The sequence below is a fragment of the Copidosoma floridanum genome, unplaced genomic scaffold, assembly GCF_036245765.1.
Source record: "Copidosoma floridanum isolate Cflo_tuat_1 unplaced genomic scaffold, Cflo_Japanese_pri ptg000031l, whole genome shotgun sequence".
NCBI classification, from domain to species: Eukaryota; Metazoa; Arthropoda; class Insecta; order Hymenoptera; family Encyrtidae; genus Copidosoma; species Copidosoma floridanum.
This window is the reverse complement of record NW_028321908.1, coordinates 5,306,537-5,324,711: the sequence shown is the minus strand read 5'-3', so window position 1 is coordinate 5,324,711 and position 18,175 is coordinate 5,306,537.

Genomic DNA, 18,175 nt, shown 5'->3' with positions numbered 1-18,175 from the left:
CCCCCCTGCGCGCTCCGCGCGCCGAACCCCACCTTTCATTGTGTTATAAGTGTAATTTTTTCAAAATAAGGTTTGTATTAATATTTTTAAGGCCTTAAAAAATGATAAAATTATTTGTTAGTATAAAAATAATATGTTGAAGTATATTTTACAGAATTCGGAAGACTATGGCATTTTTCGAAAATACTCGAGAATAAATTTTCTTCGCTGGGGTATGATTACTGGTCTGTTTTTAAAGAAATATGGAAGACAAGCTGCTAATTTCAAATAAAAGTGATAAAGTTTGTATAGACAGAGAGATGTGCCCTTGAATTTTTGTTGGTGAGCTTTATTATTTCTTCTAGTGGCTCCCTTTTTTAAATGAGCTGTCTATGCTGTATGTGTCAATAGATATTTCTAAGCTCTTATAACTATATATGCCCCCTGCGCGCTCTGCGCACCAACCCCCATAATTGTAAATTAGATTTACGAAGTATGGAAAAATACCCGAATTATATTAATTGTTACTTAAAATTTATATATGTAATAAATGTATATTGATCATAATTAATTACATGAATTTTTAACAATCACTTTTTATTTTCCCTCACTAATAACAGCTATTTCTATGGGATTAGTAGAACACGATTTTCAAAACAATATAATTTTTAAAGAAGCATGTAACGTTATGCTGCCTTTTCAACTACGAAAATTTTTCGCATGGTTTATTATGTTTGAAATTTTTTTTGTTAATATTATTTGGAACAAATACAAAAAATTTTTCATTAAAAATTGTGAAGATGATCAAAATAAAGCTCTTTTACATTTAAACAAAATTTTTAATTCTGAAAATATGTCTTGTAAAGATTTTGATTTACCAGAACCAACAGAAACGATGAAAAAAAATATTGATACTGACAATGATAAAAGAACATTTTGTAAACATAAATTCCATGAAATGTTTTTACAACTCAATCATCAATGATCACTGTCGAATTTTTCAAGAAAAAATAAAATTTGAAAAAAAAAATTTTTTTATCGATGGTCCTGGTGGATCTGGAAAAACTTTTCTATACAAAAGATTAATTTATTATTTCATATCAATTGAAAAAAAACTCTTACAATGGCTTGGACAGGTATTGCTTCTATTCTGCTTCCAAAGGGAATGACCACTTACAGAACTTTCAGACTTCATTTGGAATTAAGCACTATAGAAAGTGCATTCTTTCAGTTTGAGCCAGATAAACAAAAATTACGTAATGTAAAAGTAATCATTTGGGATGAAGCTTCTATGGTACCGTAAAAAGCGTTAGAAATCGTTGATAGGACTTTAAAAGATTTATCTAGTGGTAATAAACCTTTTGGAAAAAAAAAAAATAATTTTAGGTGGAGACTTTCGTCAAATTCTCCCAGTAGTAAAAAACGAAAGCAAAATTACTATTGTTCAAGAAACCATAAAATTTTGCAATTTTTGGCCTTTATTTAATATTTTCTATTTAAAAAATAATATACGTTCAATTGATAAAAAATTGTCTTCATAGCTACTGGATATAGAAGAAGGCAAAATTAAAACTTTTATAATTCCTCAGACATTGAAAACAAATGACATGTGTTCTTAAGTTTTTAATAATGATGATGATTCTTTTATAAGTAAAGCTATATTAACATCTTACAATAAATACACTCACTTTTTGAACAAAAAAATTCAAAATAATATGGTAGGAATATTAGTAACGTACTATAGTATTGATAAAGCAAATCACAAAGGAGTAGATAAATTAGACGATAATATTTATACTAATTTCTCTACAGAATACTTAAATAGTAGTAAAAAAAGTCTTTTTACACGAATTAGATTCAAAAATCAACGCCATTGTTATGTTAATACCAAACTTAAACATATCTGAAGGACTTTGCAATGGTACAAGTTTATGAATTACAAAATTATTTACATACAACATCAAAGCTGGAATAATCTCAGGTAAAAAAAAGGAAATAAAGTCTTTAGTCTAAGTATAACACTCAATACAAACAATTCTTCTTCACTCCCATTTATATTGTACAGAAAACGATTTTCATTTATCTTAACTCTTCCTATGGCTATCAATAAATCTTAAGGTCAAAGTTTTGATGCCTTAGAGTTGTACTTTATAAAACCATTATTTTCTAATGGGCAATTATATGTTGCACTGTCTAGATGTTGAAACCAAAAAAAAATTTTTATCCCAATTGAATCAGAAAACAAATTTGAAATTAAAAATATTGTTTGGAATGAAATTTTAGAGAAACAAAAAAACTATTCTATGGTTCATTACTATTTTTTTACTCTCTTGCAAATTTTATCTTTCATCAAAAAAGCAAATTTCAGTACCGTCTAGTACCCAGATTTATGTAATCATAAACAATCCGTTTTTTGTTACATGTTTTCAGATACACCATCATGGATGAAAAATTTTATCAGTGTGATAAATGTAACTCAAAATTTTCAAATCAAGAGTGTCTATCATCGCACGAAAAAATTCACAAAAAAAAATTTTTTGTATGTGATTTGTGTAGCATTATAATATTAAACAAGAAAAACTATTTGCGTCACACAAAGGAATGCCAAAACATTGAAAAAATTTTAAAGAGTATTAAATGCGAAAAAAGTTTAAAAAGAAATCATCACTTACAGAGACATTTGAAAAGTCATGAAAAAAACGTTCAAAAAAATATTTGTCAAAATTGTGGAAAAGGTTATGTAGGGTTAACTTAATTTTTTATTTTTATTATAAAATCATTTTAACAAGCTCTAACACCTAAAAAAAATTTCGGTGCTCTCTTGAGATCCTAAACAACAATTTAAAATTTACTGAGTCAATATTTAGTATCAAACTGTCTTACAATCATGGTAACAAAATAAAGTGAATTTACGGGTGTACGGTAGATGGTGCGTTTACCCCTAAAAGCAGAGCACCTAAAAAAACATTTTAGAGTATGTAATTAAAATAAACATCGTAAGTAAGATAATTGTAACAAAATTTGTTGTTATGGTCAAATAAAATTTTATGTGAAAATTAGACCACTTGTAACAGTTAATATACAAGGCTTTACTAATATATTTACATTATATATGGGGACAATGGGGGAGGAGCTGGGGGAGCTTAGGGGGAGCAGGGGGCGGTTGGGGGAGCGGGGGGGAGCTATGAAAAAAGTAGGATTACTCGAAAAATGCAAGAAAATGAAAGAATAACTACCGTATTTGGGGGAGAGCGGGGGGGGAGCGGAGGGGGGAGCAAAACCTCGCTCTAACTCTGACGACTATATAATATAGAAAGACATCGTCTACTGATTGCCGTTCTGTCTGTCACACTAATACGTCCTCACTTACCGTTCGACGTGCACGTCACTGGTACTTCCGCTTTCGAAGCGCTGAGAGACCCGAACAACGAGGTAACGCTGCGCGACGAGCGCTACTAGCGTCATATATAGTGGCAAAAGAAGCAGCAATAACAGCAGGCCCAGGCCACCACCCAACATCAATTACAAAAGAAACAGCAATTGGTAATTCTACAGCTGCAGCGCACAGCTATCACTATGTCCGGTTCAAAGATCCCTCGTTTTTGGACCAAAGCACCCGCCGCATAGATCGCCAAAGTGGAGATCATTCTCGAAGCCTCCACCGTCACCGATGACAGTCCACAATATATTGCACTTGTTGGCGCCCTCAGTGGAGCAGCAGTGTCTGAGCTATCGGATATCACCGCTTACTCCTCAGCCACGAAGCGTTTCAAGGCAGTCAAGACAGCACTCCTGTCACGCTTTTAGGACTTTGCGGACGTTAGATGAGCTCACAGACGCTGTCCCAGCCATGAACGCCAAGACCCTACCAATCGTGCTATTAGCACCATCCGTCACCGCTGCCGCATCAGGTCACTGAGGTGTGTAAGCTTCTCAACGGGCTGCTTTAAGATAAGCAGTCCTAGCCGGTCTAGGTCTGCTCCCGTAGTCGAGCATCCGACCCTGCCGCCAACACAGATTGGTGCTATTTCCAAGAGTTTGTGGCAGCTACCAGGAACTGCTGTGGCCTCTGCACCTACATCTCGTTAAAGCCGGAAAACCGGTAGGCTTCCCTCCAACTCAAGTATCGAAGGCGGACTACCCAATACTCTCTGAAAACTGTCTGCACTTATACGATCGTGAAACTCAAGTGCACCTCCTGGTTGATTTCTGCTCTGTCGTCGTACTGCTGCTAAAGGATCTCATCAAAGATCGGAAACTGCAGCCTCAATCTTTGACTCTCAGCGCTACCAACGCCACGCTAATAGCTACCTTTGTCAACCACAATCTAACGATAGAGATAGTCCTCCGACAGGCAGCTATGTGTAGCTTTATTGTCGCTGACACTCACGTCACCATCATCGGTGTCAATTTACTCAGCCACTTGTGTTACCCGGATGATGTCAAGAATAAGCATCTCTCGGATCTTCTCACAGAATACGCTGACGTTTGCTCCCTAGAAGCCACCACGATAGTGCTTCCAGACCTGACAGTGCACCATACTATACTCGGGCTGCGTCTACAATAAGCCAAAACGGAGGTTGGGCGTCTCTTGAAGCAAATCATCATCCATTTCTGGTCCAACCAGTGGACGAGCCCTCTCCACTTCTTCGTGAAGTTTAGTGGAGGCTGGAGAGTCACCGAAGACTACCAGCGTGTAAACGCCTGAATCACTCCGGATCCCTACCTATTGCCAAACATGACCTACTGCAGGTGGCATCGGGGAAAGTTTTCTCTGTTATAAACTTGAGAAAGGCTTTTTACCAGACTTAAATCACTCAAGAGGGCATCCTAAAGACTGCCGTCACGACTCCGTGTAGCCTCTTCGAGTTCACAAGGTCTGCACGATTTTGCGCAGTCACTGCAGCACACGATGGACTACGTCCTGCGTGAGCTCCCCTTCGTGTGCTATCTCGACGACATTTTCATGGCCTTTGAGAACCAGGAACAGCACCTCCAGCACCTTCGCAATCTTTTTGACGTTTTACGCGAATCAAAGCTTCGCGTCAACCCACAAAAGTGTGTCATACGTCAGTACGAGGTCGACTACCTGGGATACACCGAGTATGCTGTTGGCATTCGCCCTCCTGTATGTAATGTCCAGCATATCCAGAACTTTCCTAAACCAGAGAACTCTTTCGGACTCCAGCATTTTTTGGACATGGGTAATTACCACAGACGCTGCATACCTGGAGCTGCCGATGCCATGGCCTCGCTCAATGACTTGCTGAAGGACCTGCCACCCAGAAGCAAGAAGGCCTCGCTGGTCTGGAAGCCTGAAGCCGATGCCGCTTTCCAGCAGTGCAAGGAGGCTCTGGTAAAAGCGGCCACTACCACCTTCCTTGAAAATATTTATAAAAAAATGATTAAAACTAGTTGCTCTTTAATGTTCCATAAGACGTTAAGACATATAATTTATGTCTCTTTTGATTGCAATTAATTGTGGTTGGGAAATTCACTATTGAATGGTGTTGACTTTAGCTGGTAAAGATGCAAAAGTAGTGTGAATGAGTTATAAAAAGGCAAAATACTTATAAACGTTGAATAAAACCATGTTGTATTGAATTATTGTAGTTATTTATAATTTTTTTAACTCCTTATTTCTTATAAGACCAGCAAAGGATGTATTACTTTCATTATAGAAATGGATTAATTTTAAAAACTGGATTATAATAATTTACTTAATTTATTATTATACGTTATCTTGCAAGTAGTTGTTATATTTGTACGCTATTCCAAAAGGAAAAATAAAGCTTTTTTTCTAGTTTCACTGGGTTTTTGTCCCCATTCAGACAGTATTTTTTGATTCTAATTTATTTCTTCATTTATCTATAATCATAATATAAATTCGATTTTTTAGTATCACTTAAATAAATGTAATATATTGTTTTCTTATACTTTTAATCCTGTTTCTAACATTTCTACTAGTTGAAGTATTTCCTATTTATCTAATAGACATGCCATCTCTTTGCTATCTTCGAATCCTTTATATGCTACCTTCACTTTCTTTAACTATTTTCTTGATGTCCTACTTTAGCATGACTTTATTTTTGATTTAGGTGAATGATCGTTAATGTATTTGCTACCTATAGTATTTTCTTGTCTTTGTTTAAACAAATTTTACTGCCAATTTATTCAGCTGTTTCTATTTTTTCTGTTTCTTAATATCTCATTTACATAAGCAGCCGACTTTGTCTTTAGTATCTAGTAAATATAGTATCGTGCTCAGGCTATCTAAGTTATCTCTTTTTCATATTTTTCTTGACATGTGGATTGCTTTCTTAATTTTGTTCATCGTTTTTACTTTATGACTGAACAAGTTGCTCGTTGTAAAGCAAAATTTCAAGTACTTGTATTCGTTGACTACTTCACTTTTTTCTCTTTAAAAGTATCTTGTCTCCCCTTTTGTGAGATAGCCTACTCATCAGGGATATCAAGCATATTCAGGGTCAAGGTATTCTGGTCTAACTTCACTTCATTATTTAAATACCATTTACTTTCCTATTTTTTATTAGTTTTCTTTTGATCTCAATACCTTCCATTTTATATACAAAAACCTTTTCGTCCATTCTACTGAGTGTTGTTTTAAAATCTGTCAAGTTTAAATACATTTTGCTTCCTTTATTTCTAAGCTTTACTACAGTATTTTTTATTTCATATTCATACGCTGTCGTCACATGTATTATCTATACGTACTATTTTCTACTCTTCTAGAAGCTGTTTTTCTAATTTGTCTGTTCACAACCATGTCAACCCTTGAAAAAATATGTGTTCTTCTTTCTTCCGCTGCTTTATTTTTTCTCTAGTGACTTTTTTTCCTCTTTAAGCCTGAATTGACTTATTTTTCTTACAAAATTCTGACATATGACTGCGACATATGACTGTGAAGTATATTACAGCTATCTTGCATAATAATTCCTTCCAAATTAAATCCTTTCTCCTTTTCTTGATATGATCGTCGTACTTGATTTTCTTATTTGTTTACTATATTAAAGCAACTTAATTTTGTACTCAGTTTTGAATCATTTGCATTTTGAAACCTTATCTATAATACAATTTTTTTCATACCTTTTTTGACTGTATGTATGTTTGTAATAAATACGCTATTTTTTTATGTATTTCTGATTTCTCTCACATTTAAGTTTGTACTGCTCTCAAACTTTACGGCAGATACGATTTAAATATAACATTAAAACAACTTTGCTGCTCTTCTTTTATGTATTTCTGATTTCTCTCACATTTGAGTTTGTACTGCTCTCAAACTTTAAGGCAGATACGATTTAAATATAACATTAAAACAACTTTGCTGGTCTTCAATGATCATTTATTTATCACCTAATTCTTGTTTCATTACTTGCCATCGTCTTGTTAACTCTATGTTTGATTTTGTGACTATTACCATTATTTGATTCCTTTACACTTTATTTTTTAATTTCGTTTTTATCTTTTTATCATGGCCACTTCAAACTTAAATGAATATTTCGTTTAGTTAAACATGAGACTAAGACTACCAATGATTGACTGTCAGAAAATAATTATTTTTAAACATAAATTATTATTAACTACAATATAATTCCATTATGCAACTCGATGATTTGAGCAGAATTATTTTTTTGCGTGTGCGTGTGTGCAAATTATATTGCACCCAAACATGCACACGCACTTGTGCCATATCAAGCAAATTTTACTTGTTGTTAAAATTAATACTTGGTGGCCCTATTATAGAGCGTGGAGTGCATTTAAAAAAAATTTAGGAATAATGAAAAGGAGAAGAATCGTTTCGTCCTGGATCGCTAGCTGGAACTCATCAGTGTGGCGTGCTGACGATCTAGCCACAGACAAACACTGCTAACACTTGCACTGATACGTATTACTATAACGCTAGTAAGATCGACATAGAAGGTTGGGCAACAGGTATGAATTTTCAGTCGTATACCTATAATAAATCAATTAATCTAAAAACTCCCGAAACTAACTTGCTCATTTATTTATAAAATTAAAAACAATCCAACTCCATAGTACAACTCAATGATTTGAGTAGAATCATTTTTTTGCGTGCGCATGTGTGTGCAAATTATATTACACCCACACATGCCCACGCAGTTTTCTCCATACCAAGCAAGTTTAACTTTTTGTTAAAATTCATACTTGGTGGACCGATTATAGAGCGCGGAGTGCATTTAAAGAAAATTTACGAATAATGGAAAAAGGAAAGGAATCGTTTAATAGTCAATCACTAGCTTTTTAGATAAATTATCATTATAAAAAAATAAGACGTCCAATAACAAATGGTCAATAATTTAAAACAACGCCCAATGGTGATACTATCAAATTTTGTATTTATTAAAAAACAAAACGACGTTTCACCCGATTGGACAATGTCCCGGCTCTCATCAGGTACAAAAATCTATGAGTAATAAAAAATTCTCTATAATACAAATTTTAGGAAATACAATAAACGCAAATTGAGTGAACTGTATAACATACCTCTGACTCTATCACGTGTATTTCTTTGTCCCCACAGCGACTTACCATTGGAGAGAAAATACCGTGATAATTCACTCTCGTACGTCTCTACTCGATGACTCGTGCTCTCGACTCTCCGATCGCAACCACGACTCTCGGTCGGGGCCAGGCCTCCTCAACGCGGCTGGCTGTGCGTGCACATACACACACCCTCACTTGGCCCGATCTCTAGCCCGCGGAGTAGGTCGCCGTCGCGGCCCGTAAAGGCCACGGTGACGTCCCCCAAGAGGTGCTTCCGGCGTTTGCTTCCCATCGATGCCACCGCCTGTACCCTCTCTCCTCTCTCTCTCACTCGGTTCCTGTCCCTCCCTCACACACTTGTCCGACGCGTCCGTCCTCACGTCTCGACGGAGGCCCGACCGTGGCACGCAAAAATCACTGCCCAATGCTTCGATCCTTCCGCTCCTGCTCTCGCGTCTATTGCTATAGCCGACGATCTCACCCGTGTCCCCTCGTAACCTAGACACTGTACCTTGGCGTATCCCGTGCTTCCTTACTGTAAGACGAGTCCACCATGAGCGTTGAGGGTCGCAGTCTGGTAAGTCGATGCTGCATGATACCTGTGCCTCTCTCGCCTCCTGTCCCGTACACCTCTCTCCTCGGGATCGGCTCGGGTCGTCACGGGAGGACGCTTCGTCTCAAGATGGCCGCCGTTCAGGGTCGGATGGGTTGGGATCAGGCTTATTTTTCCGGGTTTTTCTTCCCACTCACTCTCTCACTTGCTCTCTCTCTCTCTCTCTCTCTCTCTCGCACTTAATATTCACTTACTCTCTGCTCTCTGGCTCCACGTACTCTCTCCTACACTTCGCGCTCGGTGGTCTCACACCCACTGAACTCATCAATCGCGTCAGTCCCCAACTCGTCGCTTGGTAGATCAACTAGTCATCTTTTGACCCACCTTCCCGGTCCCTATCTTATCCACCGATCTCTCTCATTCGTGTCGCTCCGCGGCACTTACAAAAATCTCCATACGAACTCTTCATACTACCTCGACGTATTGGCCCTTCGCGTCCCGTCCTTTCTTCTCCTTGGGAAAAATTCGCTACAACAGAGCACCCGGAAAAAGCTACGGATACACATCATTATTTAGCTTCAGAGCAGGGGCGTCGACTGTGGCATGGCAAACAAAATTGCAAAGCAAATTTTGCCACGTAACAACTCTTACGAAAAGGATGTAAAATCGTAATGTAGTCAGAGTTTCAAGTTTAGTTGCTATTATACCTTGCACATACACAAATGACATAGTATACGCGCGTAATATAATCAAATAAGAATCGCAAGCAGTTCCTTGTGAGACGCACATAAATAGTTCATGTTTTCTTAATACTATAAATCAAAGGGGCCCTCAAATCATGTACATCAAGTTAGTCTCCTTTCTTAATTGACTTAACGAGAGACTTGTAACAATTTTTTAATTTCTGTGTATCTTGTTGTGTATTAATACTATTATTAAAGTTATGTATATTTACCATTCCAGAATATAAGCAATCTTTGTAATATTGTTTTGTGTCTAAAATTCTTATTTTATCAAAATTGAAGTTATGTGTAAATTCAATGCCATGTTGTGATAATACAGATAAATTCCTTTTTTTTCTCTATGACTCTTTTGTGTTCTGCCATTCTTAATTTTACAGCTCTCGGTCCTATGAAATATTATTGTAAGAAGCTTCACATTGGTCTTGTATACAGTTTAAACAATAAATTGAATTCGATTTTTTCACCTAGAAAAGATGTAACCGAATCACTCGATAAAAATAATGTCGTTTACCACATACCATGTGCGAATTGCAACTGCTGTTATGTCGGTCAAACATCGAGAGCTGTAAAATTAAGAATGGCAGAACACAAAAGAGACATAGAGAAAAAAAGGGATACATCTGTACTATCCCAATATAGCATTAAATTGACACATAACTTCAATTTTGATAAAGTAAAAATTTTAGACACAAAACAATATTACAAAAAGCGCCTTTTTTTCGAAATGTTAAATATACATTACTTTAATAATAATATTAATAGACAACAAGATACAGAGAAATTAAAAAATCGTTATAAGTCTCTCGTTAAGTCAATTAAGTAAGGAGACTTACTTGATGTACATGATTTGAGGGCCCCTTTCGTTTATAGTATTTGAAAAACATAAACTGTTTATGTGCGTCTCACAAGGAACTGCTTGCGATTCTTATTTGATTGTATTACGTGCGTATACTATGTCATTTGTGTATGTGCAAGGTATAAAGGCAAGTAAACTCGAAACCCTGACTACATAACGATTTTACATTCCTTTTGTAACAGTCAGAGGTATGTTATACACTTCACTTAATTTGCGTTTATTGTATTTACCAAAATTTGTATTGTAAAGAATTTTTGTTTCTCATAAAATTTTGTACCTGATGAGAGCTGGGACATTGTCCAAACGGCTGAAGCGTCGTTTTGTTTTTTAATAAATACAAAATTTGATAGTACCACCGTTTGACGTTGTTTTATACCATTATGAAAGTTTCAGCCTAAGGATTTCTAAATCTTTATAGTAAATGAAAAAAATTGAACAAAATTGTGCAACATGCTACATTTTTTTTTTTAACTGAACTATCACTCCAATTTTTTAAACACATATTTTATATCATAGAATAGCATTCCTTTCTGAATACTACTTAATATCCTAATCAGAAAGTTTATATTGATGTTATTGTCAACTTCTTAACAGCATTCAGTGTTGCCCTATCCATGGTATAAAAAGTTGTTTTATTGCCAATTTTTCATTCACACTATTTTTGTTTGTTAAATACGTAATTGAAAAATATAGTTTAGAATGATTATTAAATTTTGTGAACATATCTTATTTGTTTCCAATTTTTTTAAGATTGTAAAATGTATTGTTTCATTCTTTTCGATTTTTAATCACATTTTAAGGAATTTTTGAGTAATCAAATAATGGTAAGCTTTTAATTTCCTTATGTAAAAGGTTTCTAAGAAATTAGTGATTTAATAGTATGTGTTTACTCTATTATTATTACTATTTTTTACAATGGAAAGAATCTGAGAAAAATTTCTGTGTTTAATGATTTGTTGCTACAATGTACGTCTGTATTACATAATTCACGTAAAGTCTTATCTACTATCTCAAAAATTTTTTTTGGAATCGCTTAAGCCTGATTCATTTTTCAATTTTTAATCCTTTGAATGCACTTTGAACATTATTTAAGTCCAAAGGTAGATGAAAAGCTTGATGATTGTGTGGTATTCTTTAAGGTTATACAGACGTTATGTTAATCTTAGCCATTGATAAAATACTCTTACTGCAAAAAAATAAAGTAATACATCAATGTTTCATACAAAAAGGGTACTACCAATCTTCGAGGACTATCTAGAAAATTCATTGTGACATTATGCTGAATATAATTTTCAAATCATTTTTTTTATTATTATTAAATTTGGAATACTTTGAAAAAACGTTTAGCGTATGCATAAACATGTATTACATAAAATGCGTTATATTATGCGCTTATAAAATAAGTTTATTGTTACTGATACTTGCGGTGTTGAAGTATGTAGGTACATTTTTTATATAAGTGGGAAGCCGTAGCGATGCCAACGTTGAATTGAAGACACAACTGCTATTGTTGTGACTGCTTTAAGCCCGTATAACGATAAATTACAGCAACTATTGTTAAACGATACCTTGAGAAATTTTACTTAACTTCACAATAATCTTTTTTTTCACATGATTGAGTGCCAATATCGTAAGAAAAGAAACAAAAGCTTTTTATAATTTTAAAATTTAAGGTTCAGCTTGTCACATGACATCTAAATGTATCATAAACAATTTTGATAGTGTTTTCTACTGTTATGACCGGACTTGTTTAGAGTAAGATCCTAAGCGTTTTATTGTAGTGTCATTCGTAGGTCCCTTAGGATTCAGCTAGCAAGTTCTTTTATTTGATTTTTTAAGCATAGTAAACATATTTATTTAAATAATAGGGATAATATTAATTAAAGTATTTCTTTAATTAAGTAAAAGAATTATAAATAATTTAATCTTTCAAATACAATTTACTCGGGTCACTTTAACAAGGTTTCGGTGTTAGATATATTACTGATGAATAAGTTACATATATCACTGATTGCTGGTACTGCTGTTTCGGAGCTCCCTAATGCTTCTTGAAGTAATTTCCAGTGGTTCCTCAAACTACACGAATAAGTTCGTGGCCAGTAAGAAGTTGCGGTTTCTGCTTTCTCTGCTATCGCCGAAACTACTTTCGGCGGGCCTTCTTCGTTGTACCTCGCTCCTCAGCGTCGTCCGATACTATTGATGTTCTCGAAATGCGCCCGAGTTGCCTTAACCAACACGTTATGCCTTATGTGTATAAGATACTCGCGAGTCGCGGGAGTCAAGAATAGACTAAATCTTTAGAGGACAGGTGACAGACGTAAAAAGAGCGACTTTTCCTCTTGATGGTGCGTTTTTATAGCGTCAGATCGAGTAAAAAGAAGTCTTTGGTTAAACTGGGTCAACTAATGAGCGATGTTCTTACAGACTGCGTAGACAGCAAAACCGTAGGCTTACACGATGATGTTAAATTTTATGACATCATGTATTAGAAAATAACAATACAACAGTACCAATCGCATTTTTCTGACAAGTGCGATTAAGTTTTCTATATAAGTAATGATACAAGCTCGCATTAGCAATAAAAGAACGTCGAATACAAGTTCAAGTGTGACAAATAAGTTTACAAATTTCGCAACTAATCCTTTTGGAGATTTTACAATTAATTTTGAGTAAAACGAAATAATGTATTAATTACAATTTTTGAATTGGTATACATTATTAACAATGGACAATTAATAAGTTAGTAAACTATTCATTCATACGTACAATACGATTTATGCATTTATACATGTAACGTACAATTTCAATACATACGTGCATTCTCACAACGAGGCTGGTCGTATCGTATGTCAGCATATTATGAAATATTCACCTTAAAGCTAATACACATACCGGCATATAAGTGAAGTTTGAGGTTCACTTGTAATTTGATCTTTCTGTATATTCACAATACGTCTTGTATGAATTTTACGGATGAATTGCGTTTTTACTGATAATATGATTCGTCTGTATCAACTGAGGATGTAGCACAACAATTTTTGCTAGTGCAAATAGTTCTCAAATGTACGTTTCACCATTACGATATTTGTTACCTTAAAAATTTATTCTTATATCCTTAAAAAATTGTTAACGTTTTTTTTATTATAGGTAATAAATTTTCTAATTTCTGTATTTATTCTGTTGTTACGAAAGTAAAAAAATATAATTTTAAGCAAACATAAAATACTTTAATTACATACAATTTTTTTGACTGTGCATGAACTTAAAATGTTAATTAAAAAAGTTTGTATGTAATAACATTAACTTTTTGAAATATACTAAATTAGTGGTAGTCACATATTTACAGTTAACAACATTTTTTAAATTGTAAAGCATCAGGCTCATGTCTTCGTTACAACGAATGCACTATTTATAAAAAAAACTGTATCGACTACTATTATACATGAATATATACTACCAGACTTTTGTACCCAAAGCGAAAGTTTTCGTGGGGTTTTCCTTCCATCCCACGTACTAGGCCCATGACATCCACAAATTTACACTCAAAAATTTTATGTACCATTTTGTTGTTGTAACCCTTTTTTTAAGTTAATACTATGATTATGTCTCAAATATAATTGCATGTGTTATAAATCTGAAATCTTGAATGGTTTGACTGAGGCTTGCTACACAAGAAATGTTAATAATAGGAGGTTTTAAATGGAGATATACACATGAATAAATACACATACGCACAAAATCTAAATGTAAAAACTAGGGCCACAAAATTGTTCTCTAAGTCGAATAAGTTAAGCTAATGTGATGCTGTTTATTTAAATTCAGCGCTGATGTAGAACATTAGTTTTTTGTTAGTCCATACTGCACATTTTTTTTTCATTATAATAAAGAATCTTATTATAATATAGAGATAGGTAAAGTTCAGTTGCATTAACCTTTTTTCAGTCCATTCTAGTCTTATTTCTATATCATATTTTCAGTATCTGCATGTAATTATATGACATGATATAACCCTACATAAACATAACTATTTTTAATTGATTAGAAATAATAAAAACCATAATGGTTGTCATCAGTAACCCTACGCTTAAACAAAGAGAAAGAACTTTCCTTTAACAAATTTAGAGTTAAACAATCATAAGTTGCATTGTTATTATTTTATCAAAAGTAAATGTGTACTCTTATCTTTTTTTTGTAAGGTACCAACAAGAAGGTGAGTGTTCAAAATTAAAAAATTAAATTCAAATCGTCCTTGATCTGCAAAAAATCATTTTTTCACGAGTGCAAAAAAACTTAATATCGATACTTATACTTGTTGAAAGAAAAAAAGGATATTTTCAATAAACTCAAATTTTGCAATGAATTAAAGAACGGATCTTTGACTTCGCGATTTCTTATCATAGACAGCAATATGCATTGTGAAATAATAACAGCACATACTACAATAATTTATTACGGAATAACTTTGATAGATTGCAATTTTAATTTAAAAAATAGACATATGTACGAAAAAATTAAATACTATTCTTATAGAGTTTTATATTATTCGACGATTATTCTTAACGCTTAAACTTTATGAAAAATATTTTTCTGCATTTTGTCTTCATAAAATGTAATTACTTCCTCCCTTTACTGTTTTTGATACTTGTATCTTTTTCGTGTTCAATTTGGGAGTATTTTATTTTTATTGTGGTGTGTAAGTAATGCTACGTGTAATTTACTGTAGAAGAATAATTCTTTTTTTAGTGTAGATCTATAGAGTTAGAATTTTAATCTTGAAATTTTTTATCATCACTTCAAATAGTAGGACTAAAAACTTGTTTCTTATATAATTATAATTTCAACAGAAAAAAATATTTCTCTCTAATATTTAAAGTTTTATTGGTACAAAACTTTTGTGACCAGTTTTCTCCTTCGTTATAATTCTTGCTTCCATATTATAGATTTACAATTTAGTTACTTTTAATGTTGTCCCCTTAGACGAACCGTTTGCTGCACTTCAATTTGCTAGGAATCTTACTAATAATAAATTTTACTCGAAGACTTATTAGTGTCTTTACACGTCTAGTGACCTATGCTGTTATTTATCTTTATGTTCCTTTTAATTTTATTCAAAACCTTATTGTGAAAAATATTAGTATTATTGTTATGCGCAGTAAGTATTGTGCAATTAACGAAAAGAATATTATTTTATTAAGTATAAAAATGGAAGCTGCTCAGTAAATATTAAAAGTTTTCCAAATTTCAGGGACTTTGTTAAGTTACTACTTGCATAAAGAAATTTGTTTTTTCTTTTCCAATGATTAATTTTAAGACTCTTAAAAAAGTCATTCTTAAAGAAAGTCGTACCCTTACAAAGCTGACTGTATAATTCATGGCTCTCAGAAGTATCAAGTGACAACCGAAGCAAGCCGCTAAGCCTAAGCACATCAAGTCAGCATAGTAAGTGAGATAAAGAAACTGAAACTTCGTGCAAAGTGTATCCATTTGCGTTGCGTTTTAATCAGTAGCTTTTTACCGCTCATCAAGTGTGGACTAGTTAATTCATTTTGCTATCTGTACTACTTGGACAATTTATTATAAGTAGCTTGCCATCGCTCACCGAATCTAGTCACAATTCTTAATTTAAGCAGTCATGATTACAATATAAAACAAAAATAAAATTAATTAAATAAAAGAAATTGGTGCATCATTATTAAAACCAAATAATGATATTAAAAAAAAAATAAATAACACTAAAAAAAGCAATGCAAAAAGGCTGCGCAACACAAAAGTTGATTGATATCATTGATGGCAAGGGCCCGAGGAACCTGATAAAAAATGAAGGATACACTTATATACACTTCGTGAACATAACATTCTCTTTCTTTACTTTGATAAACAAATAAATAGTTATACATACTTCTAGTCCCGTGGTCTGTCAGGAAGTGTGAGGTCCAAGTCCACCGACATCCAATTTTTTACTGGATGATAAAGTTAAATAATTATTATTAATCATTTAACATAATTTAGTAGCTGAGCATAGTTTTGGTCTATAGCTATTTGTTTGTTAATTCTATATTTCCTTATTATTTTTTCAAAAGAAACAATAAACATGATTCAAAGAAACATAAACAAATAACGTGGAACGCTCCATACAGTTATAGCACGGGCGGCAAAAACTACTAGGAAATCTCTGGTACTCTGTTTTCTCTTTTAAATAGGAGAGAGAAAGGCTTAGCAATAGGGTTCATTTCGCGCAATAATACACTGTTCCTACTCAGAACCTGCTATTCAGAGCGGTTTTTCTCCTTAGTCCTGCTTAAATAGCGGACATTTTATACCCAAGATTTGCTAACCAGAGGGATTCATACGCTTGAATTCTGCTAAAATAGCAAACACTCTTCATCTTAGATCTGCTACTTAAAGCGATCTATCTTAAAAAAAAAAAAAAAAAAAATGCATGCACAATAACAGATTTTGCACATAATCTAACGATTATACTAATATATGCATAATGAATAAAATTATTTCCATGAAACAATATTGAATTAAATACTCTACATATAATTTTGCAAGTAGTAGATAAACTAAACTAAGCAGTAAGGGACTGTTTGTGCAGGAGCTTATGAAAGAGAAAGTTATGCTACAAAAAAAATTGGAGTTAATTGATAATCACATACAAAATAACCATAATTTGCATAAATAAGATACTTATTTATCAGAAAGTAAAAGTAATAGTTTTAAAGGAGAAATCAACATACAATTTGACAGCTTGATCATCTTCGCAAGAAAACTCATTTGAAATTAAAATAGAAATAGCCTGGAAATTACTTTCAGAAATTACATACAGGATACACATTAAGATGTATGAATATTATTTACCAGATTAGGTTGCAACTCATGAGTTTGAGAATAAATTCTGTACTAAATAAAAAAGAGTGAAAATAGATATACCTCGGGAAAACCATTTTTGGGTCCGTCAGATTACTGGCAGATACCATTAGATATGGGCGTGCACTGTTTACTCTTCTCTTAGCTTAACGCAAAAGATATCATATACGCGCGTGTAATTCAATCTCTCTCTTCAGTTTCTGGACAATACGCATTCTTATCGTTTCGTTGGCAGACGTATACCTATAAAATGTATTGCAAACTCTTTGCACATGCATTCACCAAACGAATATTCATCGTACTAATATATGAAGCAATGTCACTAAAACCGTTGTAATCGCTAGCCACGAAAACTACTGAACTGATTTTGCTGAAATTTTGCATACTCATTTTTGATGATTCCTAGATAGTTTTTATACAGTTTTTTCTTGAAAAAGTTAATAACAATAGCGATAAATAAGCTCGAAGTTTTGCTAAAATAAGCTAACTTTTCACTTTAGTTCAGTAGGATCCGATAGATGGCGTCGAGGTAAAATTGAAGCCACCCGCAACCAAAGATAGTGAATAGTGGTTATAAGAAGCCCCATCGAGTAGACAATCATCGTAGTCGATCATCGGCAGTACAACAAAAACAGAGTTGTTTGTCGT